The sequence below is a fragment of the Cavia porcellus genome, unplaced genomic scaffold (genome assembly GCF_034190915.1).
Source record: "Cavia porcellus strain 051 isolate PalLab524CR breed Dunkin Hartley unplaced genomic scaffold, mCavPor4.1 scaffold_28, whole genome shotgun sequence".
In the NCBI taxonomy this organism is placed as follows: domain Eukaryota; kingdom Metazoa; phylum Chordata; class Mammalia; order Rodentia; family Caviidae; genus Cavia; species Cavia porcellus.
Genome location: NW_026947511.1, coordinates 37,410,081 through 37,427,283, shown reverse-complemented (window position 1 = coordinate 37,427,283; position 17,203 = coordinate 37,410,081). Strand labels below are relative to the sequence as shown.

Sequence of the window (17,203 nt, the reverse complement as noted above, 5' to 3'; positions counted from 1 at the left end):
ACTTGTGTGACTTACTGAACTGCACGAAGGGAGACATACTCTTAGAGATGATGACAGATTTATTATTTGAGTGTGTTTCTGTAGAACCCTGGCCCTAACCCTTATTAACTGATAGAGTCAGGGATCTATGTGAAGTACCTTGTAGCATGCTGGACGTGGAATTGATTTAAAAAAACTGAAAGTTGCTATTTCATTGTTTTCAAGAACTTTTTTACAGTGTTGGTTAGCATATAAGTTAGGTAAGGTGAAGAGAAAGGAAGCCTCTTTTAAACACAGAGCCTCTTTCTTGGGTCCTGTCACTCAGGGTTGCTGCCTGCCTTGCCAACAGAGTGCACCTGCTTCAAAGTGAGTGATGAGTTTACCAGAGATGAGGTTCTCAGCACTGGAAACAGGAAAACCAGTGTCAGTGAGAAAACTACAATTCAGACTTTTCTATCATCTGAGAAGTGGGGGTTTGCACGGAGAGCTTAGTAGCTCATAAGGAGATGGAAATAGGATCCAAAGGGTTTTGAACCTGCCCACAGCCTTCCTAGAGCCTGTTACCTGTTGCTTGGATCCTCAGGCACAGACTTGCTCATAAGTGCTGGATTTCTGAACCCACCACTGAAATGGTCCTAGGAAAGAGCAGAGGTGGACAAAGAGGACAGCAGGGGTCTGCCAGAGCGCTTCCTCGGGTGTGTGGGGCTGATTCCTTGCTGGAAATAGGCTGTATCGGGCGTTAGGCTTTCTGAACAGAGATGAACAGAAGGAAGCAGTGTGGAAAGTAGCTGTCAAGACATTGCAGTTTAAAAATCACAGTAAAAACCAAGTTGCTTTTTATTGGCCTGTGTAAAGCTAGGCAGAAAAGCCTGGCAGTGCGGTGAGTGAGCTTCTTATCCATGCACTTGAGTTAAACCTTGCAACTGGTTCATCCCAGTCTTTGCTCACATGTTTGTGTGTGGATACAGGTTACAGATTTAGTGCTGTTCTAAGAAATAGCAGTAGATGGCAGTTGAACTCCAGTGGATCTATTATTTTTCCAATAAAGATTCAAGAGAGATTTGGGCATGGGTGTTGAAATATTGAAGCTGAATCTTAAATCATTACCATATTTGTTTTATTGTTATTTACAGAATCAGCTAACTTCATATAAGGAAAGTAAACTTAGTAATAGGTATCTGGGTTTTTGTATAGATCCAATAGGTTTTTCTGTTGTGCATACTAGTGTGGTTATGTTGCAATGATTGGTGTTCTTGCCTATTAGAGTCCAAAACTTTATTAATTTGCAGTTCCTCCAAAATTGTATTGGTATAGCTAATACAAAGTACAGTATTTTAAATGCACTAATAATTCTTAACTAGAGGAAACCATTTGCTAACATTGCATGGTACAGTGCATTTTTAGAAATAGACCTAAACACTTGATCAGAATGCCAAATCCAGTTTGATATGACAGAAATGGCTTATTTCTAAAATCACTTTAGCATATACATTGAAACACTGTGGTAAACCACCACTGCAATGAAAAACATTCTACGAATGAGAAAACCTGATAAAATATTTCCTTTTAGATGAAATAAGCAACTACAGTTTCCAACAAAAATCCTTCCTAAAATGCTTAGAGATTTGGACTTAAACGAGGGAGCAGTGTGACCTTTAGACCTCTGATGAGCTGCCCCAGACTGCAGATGCAGATATTGTCTATTAGGTTTCATAGTATTAGGGATGGAGCATGGGCTTGTGCATGATAGGCAAGGGCCCCCATTGAGCTGCACATCCACCTCCTTTGTTTCCTTTTGATCCTTGAGTTGCCCAGGCCAACCTTGAACTTGCAATTCTATGTCAGCCTACTGAACAGCAGGGATTACGGGTGTGCACCTCCAGCGCAGATTTCTTTAAAAGACCCATGTCTTGGGTCTAAATCCTGTTCAGTAGGATAGCAGAGTGAAGGAGATAAAGTGTGCTTACTCTGCTGGATTATGTACATGGACTGCAAGAAGGGAGACATACTCTTCGAGATGACATCAGGTTTATTAAGAGTTCTCTCCTTGTTTATCTCTGTGCTGTGCTTCAGTGAATAACAGCATTCAATGGGGGCATAGCTACAAGTGTCTTTATAGAGAAGTATAGAAGATACAAGTGTCGTTACCAGTATCTTTATAGTCAAGTATCTTTATCAGATGTCTAACAGAGAAAACAGTTGTTATAAAGGACTGAATAAAATATGTATCATAAGATTTGTGTCACCATCTGTTAAGTCACAAAGCTTTAGGATAATCTGTATTGATTCCCTAAAAACTAAAAATTTTAATTACAACGTAAGTTGGAAATGCCTTTAAAGCTCTACCACTGAAAAAAGACAGCCAGGCCAGATGGGACTGTAGTTTTGCTAACTGATGTGGACAAGTTCCCGGTTCCTTTTGTGAAGCCAGCATCACTTTAGTATCTAAGCCTGTACATTCTAGACTACTCCCACTCATAAAGGTCTGGTACAGGATGCTTAGTTGTCTTTGTGCTGTATGTGAATTTCTGAGAAGAGGGACCCAGTAGACAGAGATGCACAGGTCAAGTGAGGTGCACCCATTGGGTAGGTGATGAGTGCCCATGCTGACCCAGCCACTTCGTGAGCCTGTGTTTCTGCCGTTCCACTGCAAGTGCACAGCCGGCAGCAGCTTAGTATTGGGAAAGGGGCTTTCCCATGACACTGTGGACCATGCTTGTGAACTGCTGATCTTGGGTAACCTGAAATGGCTCAATCAGCAAACATTTAGTAGACAAATCAGAGAACCAAAGGTGGGGTTGGCTCTGCTCTTCCCCTGATCTTCAGCCCCACTCCTGGCTTCCCATCTTTTCCTTTCAGGTATTCAGGTGTTCAGCTGGGCAGTCTCAAGGCCATCACAGGAAGCACTTGCAGGAGCTCCACACACAACCTTACCACATCTACTCCTTCCACTGCACTCCAAGGGAATCACTTTGCTCAAGGTTTCATCTTTAAAAATAGGTATGTCACCTATTCATGGCTGAGGTTGATGCTGTGCTTATCAAGGATGACTGCAAACAGTCACTTTGGTCATCTTATCATTCGGCCACCCTTTGTGGTTAGTGTCTCCCTTCTGGGACGGGAGATGGCTCGGAAGGATAAGCAGCTTGGCCCACACACCATTCAGGGATGAGATTTGCAGCCCATGCCTTTGACAGTATGCCTTATCCTGTACACTCTTGGAAAGTGATGGGCACCCAAGGGATAGGATAGGGAGTCAGAGTTTTTCTACTTTCACTGTTTTTCTCTAGATGATATGAACTCTGAGCATCAAATTTTCCTATTGGTAAGAGAATAGCTTTGATGACCCAATAGGTTTCTTTATATTTCTGTTACATGATCACATGTAGGCATTAAGGGATCATTTTTCATTTCTTAGTGTACATTTTTTCAAACAACTTTTGTGATTTATTCACCAAAAACCAAAAACCTTAACTCCCCAAAAGAAATTGACTAGCCACTAGGTGGCAGACTAAGCTCAGCTCCAACTGTCTGTACATTGCAGATACCAGACACACAAGAAACCAGGGTATTTGCAAATAAAACCATGGCTCCTGCCCATTAAACGTATCCCAGAACAACCTCATCTGCCTGCCTAGCCTTGTCCAAGCACAGTGCTGCCTGGTAGAGGGAAGTGGGCGGGTTGTGGAATTTGCCAGCCTGACTGTGTGCTTAGTAATCACTTTGCATTTTGTCTTTTGACTTAACCCAAGAGATGTAAAATAAGTTCTTGCCATGACTTATACCCCTTCCTTACTGTTCCACACTTGGAGAAAAAGGTGGCAGCCTGGTCAGGGTGATAGATTCACAAGTGTCCTGTCTTGTTGACTCCTGAGGACTTGAATGCCTCAAAGATTCCTGCACCCTGAAGGGTCCAGGGTTTTTTGCCAGGGACCCCTAGGGTTGTGTCTCCATTCCCTCCTGTGTGGCACTCCTGCTCCACCCAGACCAGGAGAAGTTACAGAATGTGGTCGTTGACTCCTCTCAAGAGATCCGTGTGTCTAGTTGCATTGAATAGATGTGGAAAAGTCATGGCTTTGGAGTTGGATTTAAAAGAGAATGCGGTGGGGTTCATTTAAATCACCTGGGGACACTAACAGCAACAGCCATGAAGGACAGGTTCCTGAGGACTGGCTGTGCATGGTGCAGTGTCACCTGGAAGTTACATGAGGGTTCCGGCTCATGTAAGCCTAATGTCTGGGGTCAATGAACAGCTCAGCATGTCTTTGGCAGCTTTGTGGGTGTGTAATGTTACCAAGGACCAAGTGTTTTCCATTTTCCCATCCTCAACACATTGGCATATGCCTCATGGTTGCAAAGTGACTGCCCTAGCAGAGACATCCCATCCTTTCATGGCTTCTAGATCCAGAAAGGAGACAGGCAGGACATGGGACTGAGAATAAGATGACTTTTTTTTCTCATGTGGTTCTCTCATTTTTCAAGAAAACATCTTCCACAGCACTTCTCTTGCCCATAGCAGATAGAAGTGGTTGTCTCCCTACTCTGTTCAGGGCTCACAGAGGGCCTGATTTTTCTCAGCTAGCCAAAACCAACCATGAGTCATCACAGCTGGGTTTTAACAAATAGAAGGCAGCATGGGTTAGAGTCTTTGAATAATGACAATCTCTTTGGGAGAAGGCTTTTCTAAGCTGAAACCAGAAGGTGGAACGAGGCTCAGGCTGTGTTATCCCGAGCCTGGTCGTGGGGATCCCAATAAGACAGGAGATGCTCAAGGAAATGAGCCAGCTGGGGTTCGACTGCACCACAGTTGGAGCATCATCATGGCAGAAAGGTGGGCTGAGGTGCTTGGGGGCTGCACTGGTGGGCCCTGCTCTGTTAGGGGACCAGGCCCTGCCTTTTCCAGGTCCAGAACCCCTGCTCTGTCTGCTCACCCATAAATGGTTTGGGCTCGGGTGGCTTCCAAGGTCAGGTACCTCCCACACCCCCCACAGACCCTATGCCCCCACTGCAGCCTGGATCCTCCCTAAGATAGGCTGCGCTCCTGGGAGCATCTATGGGTGTCACCCAGCTATGACTCACCTTTGCCTAGCTCCCACCCTCAGAAGCAGGACTGGTCTGACAGGCCCAGGTGCCTCTGCATTGTCCGGCTGCCTCAGTGGCAGCCCAGTCTCAGAGCTTCTGCTGATGTGGACAGAAATACGACGATCAGGAGCTCCAGGCCACATCTCCAGCCCTAGGGAGAGTCAGGGTCTCGTACCTCAGTGCTGGCGGTTGTGGTGAGTATCCACATCCTTTCAGTCTAGAAACAGCAGCCAGGGTGACTGTATTTGTGAGGCTTTAGTCAACTGAGGTTGTAAGGCACACAGGGGCCAGTTTAAGAAAGTCTCGGGTAACTGGGAGCTCTTGATGTGATCCATGGAAGCTGCGGGCTGGTGTGACACATTTTTATTTTCAGGTCTTGTCCTGTCATCCTATCTGATCCTATCTGAATTCCAGGACAGAGGAAACTAGAATCCATGAGCTCTAAGTAGCCAAGTGTAAACATAAACAGACAATTCTTATCTTTCCCCCATCAGAACTGATAGCATCCTGTCTACAATTCTGATTTGTTATTACACTTTCAGCAACCAGCTTGAAAGCAGAGGCCTTGCAGGTCCTCAGAAAATATTCAAGGCTGAAGAATGACCCGTGGCCCTGGGCGCCTTGTGTCTCATGGCTGCTTTTCTCAGATAATCCAAGATTTCTCCTGGTTTGGAGGCATGGGATACCTGGACGTCTATGATCTTCCATTGATTTTGTTCCTAAGAATGGGATCAATTGATGCCTGACCTTCTTCTATCATTTTTATAGAATTCTTCCTCAAAGTTTATTGATCTTACCATGTAGACACGTCGCCTCATCTGTAGCTCAAGTAAATGATTTCATGTCTATTTTCAGGAAGTCAAAGTTAACCTTAGTGGACTGCATGCGTTTGGTCTGTGGATTCTCTGCTAAGATCGTGTAGGTCCACATCCCTCAGCAACAGTGCTGGCAATAATATAGGTTCCCACACCCATGTCTTTTTGTAGAATGAATGAAAATTTGTGAACAGAAACCAGGACCCTATTTGAGATGATGAGATCAAAGCAGCACCCCACAGCTGGGGATCAGTTGGTTCTTCTCTAACTGGAAATGGAGGCAGGATGTGGGGTGAGCAGTGACCAATAGCATTGGGGAGTGGCTCCCCAAGTAGTGATTAGAGATGCAATGCTTTCTACCTGCAAAATAAGTTTGAGGTTCGCTTAGTACAGAATATTTCAGGCATATCAGTAGAGAATAAAAGTCTGTATTAAAATTTAATTTAATATGTACTTTTAATTAATTTAAAAGTACATATTCAAGAAATAAGGGTTTGGGCCTCCTGAGTGAGGAGTACAATGTTTTCTGGAGCTGAGAACATTCATGCTTCTCTTTAGGGGGTGGGAACCCCAGAAAAATGTGGTCCATAACCCTGAAGGTGCTGGCCCCTCTTACAGGAATGAGCCCAGTTTTTTTTTTTTTTTTTCTAAGATGGATGATTTTTTTAATTTGAAAGAAAAAAATAAAAAATAATTAAAACAGTTTAAAAATAGGAGAGTTACGGGCCAGAGATTTAGGTCAGTGGCATAAGCGCCTGCCTGGCAAACATAAGGTGGTGAATTTGATCCCTGATTAAAAAAAAAAAAAGAGTTACAAAATAGGAGAGTTACAATTGTGGTTTCTTATCCTCATTGTAGTTACTCAGAGCAGAAGATACAGGCATGAAGTAGTGTCCAGACAATCTTAGTACCAAAGTTTCTTTTCAGTGAGCTAAGAAACATTACTTGTATAAATGTCTTAACTACCATGTGTATATATATTTTTCCTTTTTCTTTCACCTTTTTTCTTTTTTTCTGTCTCTCTCTTCTTCTTTCTTTCTTTCTTTCTTTCTTTCTTTCTTTCTTTCTTTCTTTCTTTCTTTCTTTCTTTTTCTTTCTTTCCTTCTTTTACCTTTCCAGCATCACAGTTTTTCTTTTCTTTTGAACAGTTTTTTCCCCAATTCAAAATGTCTATTGTGTATTTTGAATCTTATTTACTGGTTCAGTTTTCAGTTTCTCACACTAGAGAAACTTACATGTGGGTCTGATTTATTCCACTTTTGAGTATACACTGTAGTTGTATTCATTTACCTGTAAAGGTCTCAAGTTTATCCTTCTTTATGGCTGACTAATACTCCATTATATTAAAAAAAACCCCACATCTCTTTTTATCCATTCCATGGTTGATGGGCATTTGGGTTGTTCCTGAGATTTAGCTATTACAGATTCTCTCAGCATGGGTTCACATATATTTCTGTGGTATGATGTATTTTATTCGTCTGTGAAAATATCCAGAAGGTGAGTAGCTGGGTTGAATGGGACCTCTAATTCTAGTTTTTAAAGAAACCTCACATGGATTCCACAGTGGTTGCACCAGTCTACACTCTCAGCAAAAAAAAAGGTTCCTTTTTCCTGCATCCTCACAGCATTTGTTATTCATTGATTTCTTGGTGGTAGCCATTCTTTCTGGAGTGAGATGGTGTCTCAGCATTATTTTAATTTGCATCTCTTGAATGACCAATGATGTTGAACATTTTTATATGTTTCTTTATCATTTGTATTTATTCATCTGAGAAATGTCTATTCATATCAGATGCCCATTTTTGATTAGATCTTGAATTTGGGGGACCTGATTTTTTCCAGTCCTTTATATGTTTTAGATAATTCCTTTGTCTGAGGGACAACTTGTTGTAATTTTTTCCCAGTCTGTGTGTTCTCTTTTCTCCCTGTTGGTGATTTCTTTTGTTGTACGAAAGTCTTTTAATGAGATGAGATCCCATTTTTGATTCCTTGAAGTATTTCCTGTGCAGTTTGAGTTTTGTTCATGAAGTCTTTGCCTACACTCAGGTCTTCAGGTCTTCAAGGTTTCTACCTATTTGCTCTTCAAGTAGATTTAGTGTTTCTGTTTTTTTTTATCGGTACCGGGGATCGAACTCACGACTGCCTGCTTGCAAGGCAGGCGCTTATGCCGCTGAGCTAAACCTCCAGCCCCTAGTGTTTCTGTTTTAATATTCAGGTCTTCGATCCATTTCAACTTTAGTGCATGGTGATGGACTTGGGTATCTAGCATTAGTAGTCAGAATGTAGAAAGCATTTTTTTCTTTTTGGTATCAGGGATCAAACTCATGACCTCACATTTGCCAAGCAGTCACTTATGCCACTGAGCTAAACCTCTGGCCCTAGAAAGCCATTTTTTCCAGCACCAATTATTAAAGAGACTTTCTCCCAGTGAACACGTTTGAGTCCTTCGTCAGAGATAAGATGTCTGAGTGTGTTTGGAGTTTTATATCTGCAACTTCTATTCTGTTCCAGTACTCCTCAAGTCTTTTTTTTGGGCCAGTACCATGCTCATTTTATCACAGTAACTTTATAATATGGTTCAGGTCAGAGATTGTGATACACCTTGAGTTGCCTTTATTGCCCAGAATTGCTTTTGGTATTCTAGGTATCTTCTGTTCCAAATGAATTTTAAGAATAATTTTTTTCTAGTTCAGTGAGATATGCTAATGGTATTTTGATTGAGATTGCACTAAATTTGCATATCAGCTTTGTAAGTAAGATCATTTTCACTATGTTGGTTCTTCCTACCATGAGGAAGAGATTGCTTTATAGTTTCTGACATCCTCTTCCATCTCCTTTTTCAGAGTATTGTATTTACAATGTATAGATCTTTACTTCCTTCATTAGATTCCCTTCTGAGTATTTCATTTTTTGGGGGGGTGCTATTGTAATAAAGGACATAGTTTCCCTAATTTCTCTGTGTGAGTTTGTTGCTTGTGTACAGGAATACTGTAGATGTTTAATTATTGATTTTGTAACTAGTAATACCTCTGAATTTGGTTTTTAAATCTAGAAGTCTTTTGGTGGAGTTTTGAGGACTTTTATGTAAAGTATCATGTTTTCTACAAATAATGATAATTTAATTTCCTCCTTTCCTATCATTATTCTTTTTATTTCTTTCTTTTGTCTAATTGCTCTGGTTTGTTTCCAGAACTATGTTGAATGGGAGTTATAGTAGATATACTTGTCTTATTCCTCATTTAAAAGTTTAAGCTTTCAGATTTTGGCCATTTATTGTGATACAAACTGTTGGTTTTTCATAGATGGCTTTTATCAGATTGAGGTAGGAGTATCTATTCAAATTTTATGTATGACCATCATCATGACTGGGTGTTGGACTTTGTCAAGAGCAGTTCTTTCATCACTGAGATGGTCATGTGATTTTTTTTTTTTACATCAGAAATTGAACTCACAACCTCATGCTTGCCAGGCAGGCACTGTACCACTGAGCTATATCCCTGGCCTAGTTGTATGATTTTTGTTTCTGTTAATATGGAGTATTATATTTATTGATTTGCATATGGTAAGCCATACCTGCATCACTAGGATGAATGCTTCATGGTCATGCTATATAATCTTGATGATTTGTTACATTCTTTTCAGTGTCTTACTGAGGACTTTTGCATGTATTGGGGAGATTGGCCTATACTTTTCTTTTTTAATTGGGTACTTCTTTGGCTTTGGAATCAGAGTAATATTTGCTTCCAGGAATGATTTTGGAAGTACTGTTTACATTTCAATTTCCTTAAATAATTTCAGCACTAGTGACACTAGTTTTTCTCTGAATTTCTCATAGAATTTGATAATGAATCAAATCAGGCAGGGCCTGGGTTTTACTTTTGGTAAATTTTACTTGAATTTTCAATTTAATAGACTGGTATCAGGATATTTAGCCTTTTTCATCTTCTTGGTTTAGCTTTGGCAATTCAATTGTGTCTAGGAATCTGTTTTTCTGTTTTCCGTATTATTAGAATATACTCATAGTAGCTATTGATGATCTTCTGGATTTCTGCAGGATTTGCTGTGATTTCTCCCTTTTCATTCCTATTGCTTCAATTTGTGTTTTTTCTTTTCTCTTTTTGATGAGATTGGCTAATGGTTTATCAAATTTATTTATTCTTTCAAAAAACAAACTTTTCTAGTCAGTGATTCTTTAGGTGATTTTCTTAGTCTCAATCATGTTGATTTCTGCTTTTTATAATTTCCTCCATTGTATGAGCTTAGGGTTTGATTTGTTCTTCTTTTTCTAGAAGTCTGAGGTTCAACATTAGCTTGTTTATTTGAATTTGTTTTGTTTTCCTGATCTGAGAGTTCATTGGTATAAATTTTCCTCATAGGACTGCTTTCATTGCATCCCACAAGTTTTGGTATGTTGTATCAGCATTTTAATTTAATGGAGTATATTGTTGAATTTTGTCTTTAGTTTTCTCTATGACCCATTGATTGTTAAAAGGGTGTTGCTCAATTTCCATGTGTTTATGTAGTTTTTGTGATTTCTTTTGCCATTGATTTCCAGTTTCATTGTGCTGTGTTCAGACAGTATTCATGGGATGAGTTCAATTCCTCTATATTTCCTTAACTTACTAACTTACTTATTATGGACTAATTTGTGGTCTATTTTTGAGAACATCCTATGCACAGTTGAGAAGAATGTGTATTCTGATGCTTTGGGGAGGAACACTCTGTAGATATCTACCAACTCCAGCTGCTCACAAGGTTGGTTTAATTCTGTTATTTCTTTGTGCATTTTTTTGTCTAGTTGATCTGTCTATTTGTGAGAGTGGGGTATTAATGTCCCCCACTATAATTGTGTTAGTAATTATTTGGTTCTTCATGTCTATTAAAATTTGTTTGGTGTATTTGGGTGAACCAGTGTTTGGTGAATATATATTTATGCTTGTTAATTGTTTTTCTTCTAACTGTTAAGAGTTTCCCCTTAACAAATATGTAATGACCTTTGTCTCTTTTGATCAGTTTTGGCTTAAAGTTTACATTGTCTGTAAATAAAATAACTATCCCTGTTTTTTTTTTTTCCTGGATTTTTGTGGCATAGAAAACAGTTTTCATTCTTTTGCTTTTAGTCTGAATTTATTTATTTATTTATTTTTAAAATTTTACTTAAAAGGAAAAAGAGAAAAAACAAAACAAAGTGGTGCAAGGGTACAAGTAATACAGAACTACAAAAAATAAAAAAAAAGTAAGAAATCACGTTAATAGATTACACATTATCGTCTTAGAGATAGTTGCTCAAGTCACAGTATCAAAGCATACAAAGTGGACATTCAAACAGAGAGACTGCAAACAGTTGTGTTCAATGATCCAACCAAAAACATTAATATGGTCAGCTATTTAACACCCCTAAACACACTTGCTGTTGTATCCTTTAGAGCACTTTTTTCCCCCTCTTTTTTAGAACAAAATTTACACATTTTGGGTTTTATTACTCCTTAGTTCTTATTACTTTTTTTTTTTTTTTTGGAAGAGAATAAAGTCAAATATGGCAAAACAAAGCTGTCAGTCAAAACCAAGGATAGACATAGTACATGATGTAAGAACAGAGTACAAGGTTATCAATAATGGTTACCATAATGTGTCTTGTTTCCTTAAAAAGAATTGTCTATCTCATTAGGTATTATAAAGTTGAACAAAACAGTAGAGAACAAGACCAATAAAACTTAAACATTGTAAACATTACAGGACTTCCAAAGGAGATAATAGTCAAACCAGAATGGGCATCTTAGTGAATCTTATTGCCTTCAAAGTAGTTGCCTATACCCCCAAACTTGATACTATCATACAGAATGGAACAGAGTCTAATCAGTCAAAACAAGATAGTGGGAGTATTACAGGACTTCAAAAAAAGTTAATAGGAAATCAAAGAAAGTTACTATAATATCTCCTGCTAATTTTTAAAAATTTTTCCCCTTAATTAAAAAAAAACATAAAAATAACTAAATAATTTAGTGAATTAGGGAGAGACTGAGATAAAAGAGGACATAACAACATAACAATACAGGTCAAAGCATGACTGTTTCAGCAACCTAGTGCTTCACCACCAAATAACCCGATTTAGTAGTAGTTACCATAGTGTCTATCTTTTTCCTTGAAATATTTGAATATAACTTCATATACTATAGCTTCAAATATTTCCATATCAAGAAGCCTAGAATAAAGCCTTTCCAATTAATAAGTGAAAACTTTATAAGGCTTCAAGGCCACATAATGGGGAATCATGATTACCATATACTTTTATATATTTGAATCATTACTTACATTAGGGAAACTATTTGGTATTCACACATGTGAGATTGATTTATTTCACTTATGAGTATGGTCTCAAGCTGCGCCCATTTATTGATACTCAATGTGATCCTTCTTTATAGCAGAGTAGTACTCCATTGTATAGAAATACCACAACTTTTTTATCCATTCCTCAGTTGATGGACACTTGGGTTGTTTCCAAGATCTGGCGATTACAAATTGTGCTGCTATAAACATAGGTGCACATATATCACTGTGGAATGATGTTTTCAGTTCTTCTGGGAATATGCCTAGAAGTGGAATAGCTGGGTCAAATGGGACTTCCAATCCCAGCTTTTTGAGAAATCTCCAGACTGACCTCCAGAAAGGTTGTACCAGTCTACACTCCCACCAACACTGTAGGAGAGTTCCTTTTTCCCCACAGCCTCTCCAGCATTTGTTGTTGTTGGTTTTCTTGATCCTGGCCATTCTTTCAGGAGTGAGATGGTATCTCAGTGTGGTTTTAATTTGCATTTCTCTAATGACCAATGATGATGAACATTTTTTCATATATTTATTTGCCATTTGTATTTCTTCATCTGAGAAGTGCGTATTCATCTCAGATGCCCATTTTTGGATTCGATCTTTGAATTTTGGGGGTCTGAGGTTTTTTTTAATTCTTTATATGTTTTAGACAAGAGTCCCTTGTCTGAGAGAGAGTTCACTAAAATCTTTTCCCAGTTTGTGGGTTTTCTTTTCACTATGCTGGAGATTTCTTTTGACATGCAGAAACTTTTTAATAAGAAGTGGTCCCAGTTATTGATTCTGGGAAGTATTTCCCGTGCAGTTTGAGTCCTGTTCATGAATTCTTTACCTACTCCTATGTCTTCAAGGTTTCTACCCAATTTGTCTTCCAATAGATTTAGTGTTTCTGTTTTAATATTCAGATCTTTGACCCGTTTAGATTTTAATTTAGTACATGGTGATAGACATGGGTCTAGCTTTAGTTTTCGGCAAATGGAGAGCCAGTTTTTCCAGCACCATTTATTAAAGAGACTGTCGTTCTTCCAGTGAACCTGCTTGGCTCCTTTATCGAAGATAAGGTGGTTGAGTGTGTTTGCAGTTGTGGTTGTATCTTCTAATCTATTCCATTGATCTTAGGTTCTGTTTTGATTCCAATACCATGCTGATTTTACTACTGTTGCTTTGTAGTATAACTTCAAGTCAGGGATTGTGATGCCTCCTGCCTTGCCTTTGCTGCTTAGAATTGCCTTTGCTATTCTAGGTCTCTTCTGGTTCCAGATGAATTTTAGGAGTGATTTCTCTAGATCTATAAGGTATGTTGATGGTATTTTTATTGGGATTGAATTGACTCTGTATAACAGTTTTGGGAGAATGGCCATTTTCATAATGTTTGTTCTTCCTATCCATGAGCAAGGGATGTCTTTCCATTTTCTGAGATCATCTTCAATTTCTTTTTTCAGTGTATTATAATTTTCCCTGTATAGGTCTTTCACTTCTTTCGTAAGAGTAATTCCTAAATATTTCATTTTTTTGCTTGCTAATGTGAAGAGTGTGGTTTCTCTTATTTCCCTCTCTGTGATTTTGTTGTTAGTGTATAGGAATGCTATTGATTTCTGAGTATTGATTTTGTATCCAACTACATCACTGAATTTATTTATTATATCTAAGAGTCTTTCAATGGAGTTTAGGGGGTCTTCTATGTAGAGTATCATGTCATCTACAAACAATGATAATTTAACTTCTTCTTTTCCTATCTTTACCCCTTTTATTTCTCTCTTGCCTAATTGCTCTGGCTAGTACTTCCAGTACTATATTAAATAAGAGTGGTGATAGAGGACCTCCTTATCTTGTGCCTGATTTTAAAGTAAAGGCTTTCAATTTTTGGCCATTTAGTATGATGCTGGCTGTTGGTTTGTCATAAATGGCCTTTATTATATTGAGGTAAAGACCATCTATTGCAATTTTCTGTAAAGTTCTTATCATGAATGAATGTTGGACCTTATCGAAGGCTTTTTCTGCATTTATAGAAATGATCATGTGATTCTTACTTTTGGCTTTATTGATATGGTGGATTACATTTATTGATTTACGTATGTTGAATCATCCTTGCATTCCTGGGATGAATCCCACTTGGTCATGGTGTATAATCTTCTTGATGATTTGCTGTATCCTATTTGCCAATATTTTATTGAGGATTTTTGCATCTGTGTTCATTAGGGAGACCGGTCTATAGTTCTCTTTTTCAGTTGGGTCTTTCTCAGGTTTTGGTACTAGAGTAATATTTGCTTCCAGGAATGACTTAGGAAGGGATTGCTTCCCTTTCAATTTCATTGAATAGTTTGAGGAGTGTCGGCATTAGGTCTTCTTTGTATTTCTTGTAGAATTCTGCAGTGAATCCATTTGGACCTGGGCTCTTCTTTGTAGGTAAGGACTTAATTACATTTTCAATTTCATTAACAGAGATTGGGTTATTCAACAGTTTTACATCCTCTTGCTCTAGCTTTGGTACTTCATATGTTTCTAGGAATCTGTCTATTTCTTGTGTGTTATCAAACCTTTGAGAGTAGAGGTTTTCAAAATAGGTGTTGATGATCTTCTGTATTTCTATTGGGTCTGTAGTGATTTCACATTTTTCATTTCTTATTGCATGAATTTGAGCTTTTTCTTCCCTTTTTAAAATAAGGTTGGCTAGGGGCTTATCGATTTTATTTATTCTTTCAAAGAACCACCTCTTTGGTTCATTGATTCTTTGGATTGTTTTCTTAGTCTCTATTGCATTGACTTCTGCTCTGATTTTTATAATTTCCTTTCTTCTTTTGGCTTTGGGCTTGACTTGCTCTTCTTTTTCTAGCTGTTTGAGGTGCAGCATCAAGTTATTTATTTGTATTCGTTCTGTTTTCCTGATGTGGGAACTCAGTGTAATAAATTTTCCTCTGAGGACAGCTTTCAATTGCATCCCACAAATTCCGGTAAGTTGTATCTGCATTTTCATTTTCTTTTAGGTATTGTTTAATTTCTTCTTTAATTTCTTCTGTGACCCACTGATTACTCAAGAGTGTATTATTCAGTTTCCATGTGCTTGTGGGATTTTTGCAGTATCTTTTATCATTAATTTCTAATTTCAGAGCGCTATGATCCGATAACATGCAAGGGATGATTTCAACTCTTTTGCATTTGTTTAAATATGTTCTGTGAGCTAATATATGGTCTATTTTAGAGAATGATCCATGTACTGCTGAGAAGAATGTGTATTCTGATGTTGTTGGATGGAACATTCTGTATATGTCTATCAAATCCATTTGTTCGCAGGTGTGATTCAGTTCTGTTATTTCTTTGCTCATTTTCTGTCTGGTTGATCTGTCCCTTCGTGTCAATGGCGTATTAAGGTCTCCTGTTACAATTGTGTTACTGATAATTTGAGTTTTCATTTCTGTTAATAGTTGTTTTATATAACTGGGTGCTCTGGAGTTTGGTGCATATATATTTAAGATAGTTATCTCTTCCTCTTGGAGTTTTCCCCTAATGAGTATGTAGTGACCTTATTTGTCCTTTATGGTCATTGTTGGTTTAAAGTTCATGTTGTCAGCAAACAGAATTGCTACTCCTGCTTTTTTTTTTTTTTTTTTGGATTCCTGCTGCATGAAGTATTATTTTTCATCCTTTGACTTTCAATCTGTGAGTATCCTTCTGGGTTAGATGGGTTTCCTGTAAACAGCATATGGTTGGATTTTGTTTCTTGATCCATTCTGCTAGTCTGTTTCTTTTGATTGGTGCATTGAGACCATTTACATTAATGGTTATTACTGTTAAATGCTGGTTTGTTGTTGACATGTTATCTCTCTGCTGTTGCATCTTTATCTTTCTGTTCTGTTTAATTTTCTGCTTTGCTTAGTGGTTTTTTGCTTTGTGTATCAAAACTGTCTTTCAATATTTTTTGCAGGGTTGGTTTGGTGTTCATGAAGTTCTTCAGCTGTTCTTTGTCATGGAAGTATCGTATTTCACCATCAATTTTGAATGATAGTTTTTCAGGATACATCAGTCTAGGTTGGAAATCATTTTGGTTTAGGATCTGGAGTACTTCACTCTATGCTCTTCTTGACTTTATTGTTCGTGCTGAGAAGTCTGCTGTGATTCTGATAGGTTTTCCTTTATAAATGATCTGTCTTTTCTTTCTGACAGCTTTTAATAATCTATTCTTGTGTTGGATTTCTGGGATGGTGATTATTATATGTCTGGGTGTAGTTTTATTTTGGTTATGACTATTTGGAGTTCTATATGCTTCACTGATCCTGATGTTGGTTTCTGATCTCATGCTTGGGAAATTTTCAGCTATTACTTCTCTAAATATCCTCTTGACATCCTTTATGTTGTCTCCTTCTTTTTCATTAATCCCTATCATTCTTATGTTATTTTTCTTTGCATCGTCTTGCAGTTGCTGAATTGTCATTTCCTGATTCCTTGTTATTTTTAAAAGATCTTTTCTTTCCTGTTCACTAGGTGCAATCCTGTCTTCAAGGTCTGAAATTCTATCTTCATTTTCATTGAGATGGTTTTTACAACTTTCAGTGGAGTTTTTTATTTCCTGTATATCTCTGTGCATCTGCATTATGTATTCTGTTTGTTTCTTATATTGCTCATCTAGGGATTCTATCTTTTTGTTTAGTTCCTCCAATTTTTTAACTGTGTTTTCTTTAGATATATTCAGAATCTCTTTCATTTCTTTTATCATTTCTCCTTTTACCTGGGAGATTATTTCGAGTTTGAATTCCTTTAAAGCTTCCTGGAGTTGCTTGTTAATTTCAGTAGGTATTATGTCCGATATTTGAGGTGAATAGCATATATTTTCTTCTGTATACATCGCTCCTAGGGTTTCTTGAGATGGGCTGGAGGTTTGAGGTTGTAATTTGGTCTTTCGTTTTGTCATTTTCCTGTATTTCTGTGTTTCAAGTATTATTTGAAAGCTTCCTCAGGGTCTGTTGGAGATGCCCTTCTATGTTCGCAGCTCCTGAGACTCTGGCACCCAG

At 38.1% G+C, this 17,203-nt stretch overlaps 1 protein-coding gene across 3 annotated transcripts in view; it reads left to right on the top strand.

Annotated features, from left to right (window-relative positions):
• Positions 1-26: 26 nt before the first annotated feature.
• Positions 27-17,203, top strand: part of LOC100731117 (putative adhesion G protein-coupled receptor F2P) — a 44,726-nt gene continuing 27,549 nt past the window's right edge. For 2 of the 3 annotated variants that reach the window (XM_023566734.2, XM_023566735.2), the window contains exon 1: positions 27-2,979. The gene's annotated coding sequence lies outside the window, so the exon portion shown is untranslated. Of the gene's footprint in view, positions 5,256-17,203 lie in introns of all 3 variants that reach the window. The other variant, XM_063238769.1, reaches the window with a different exon arrangement.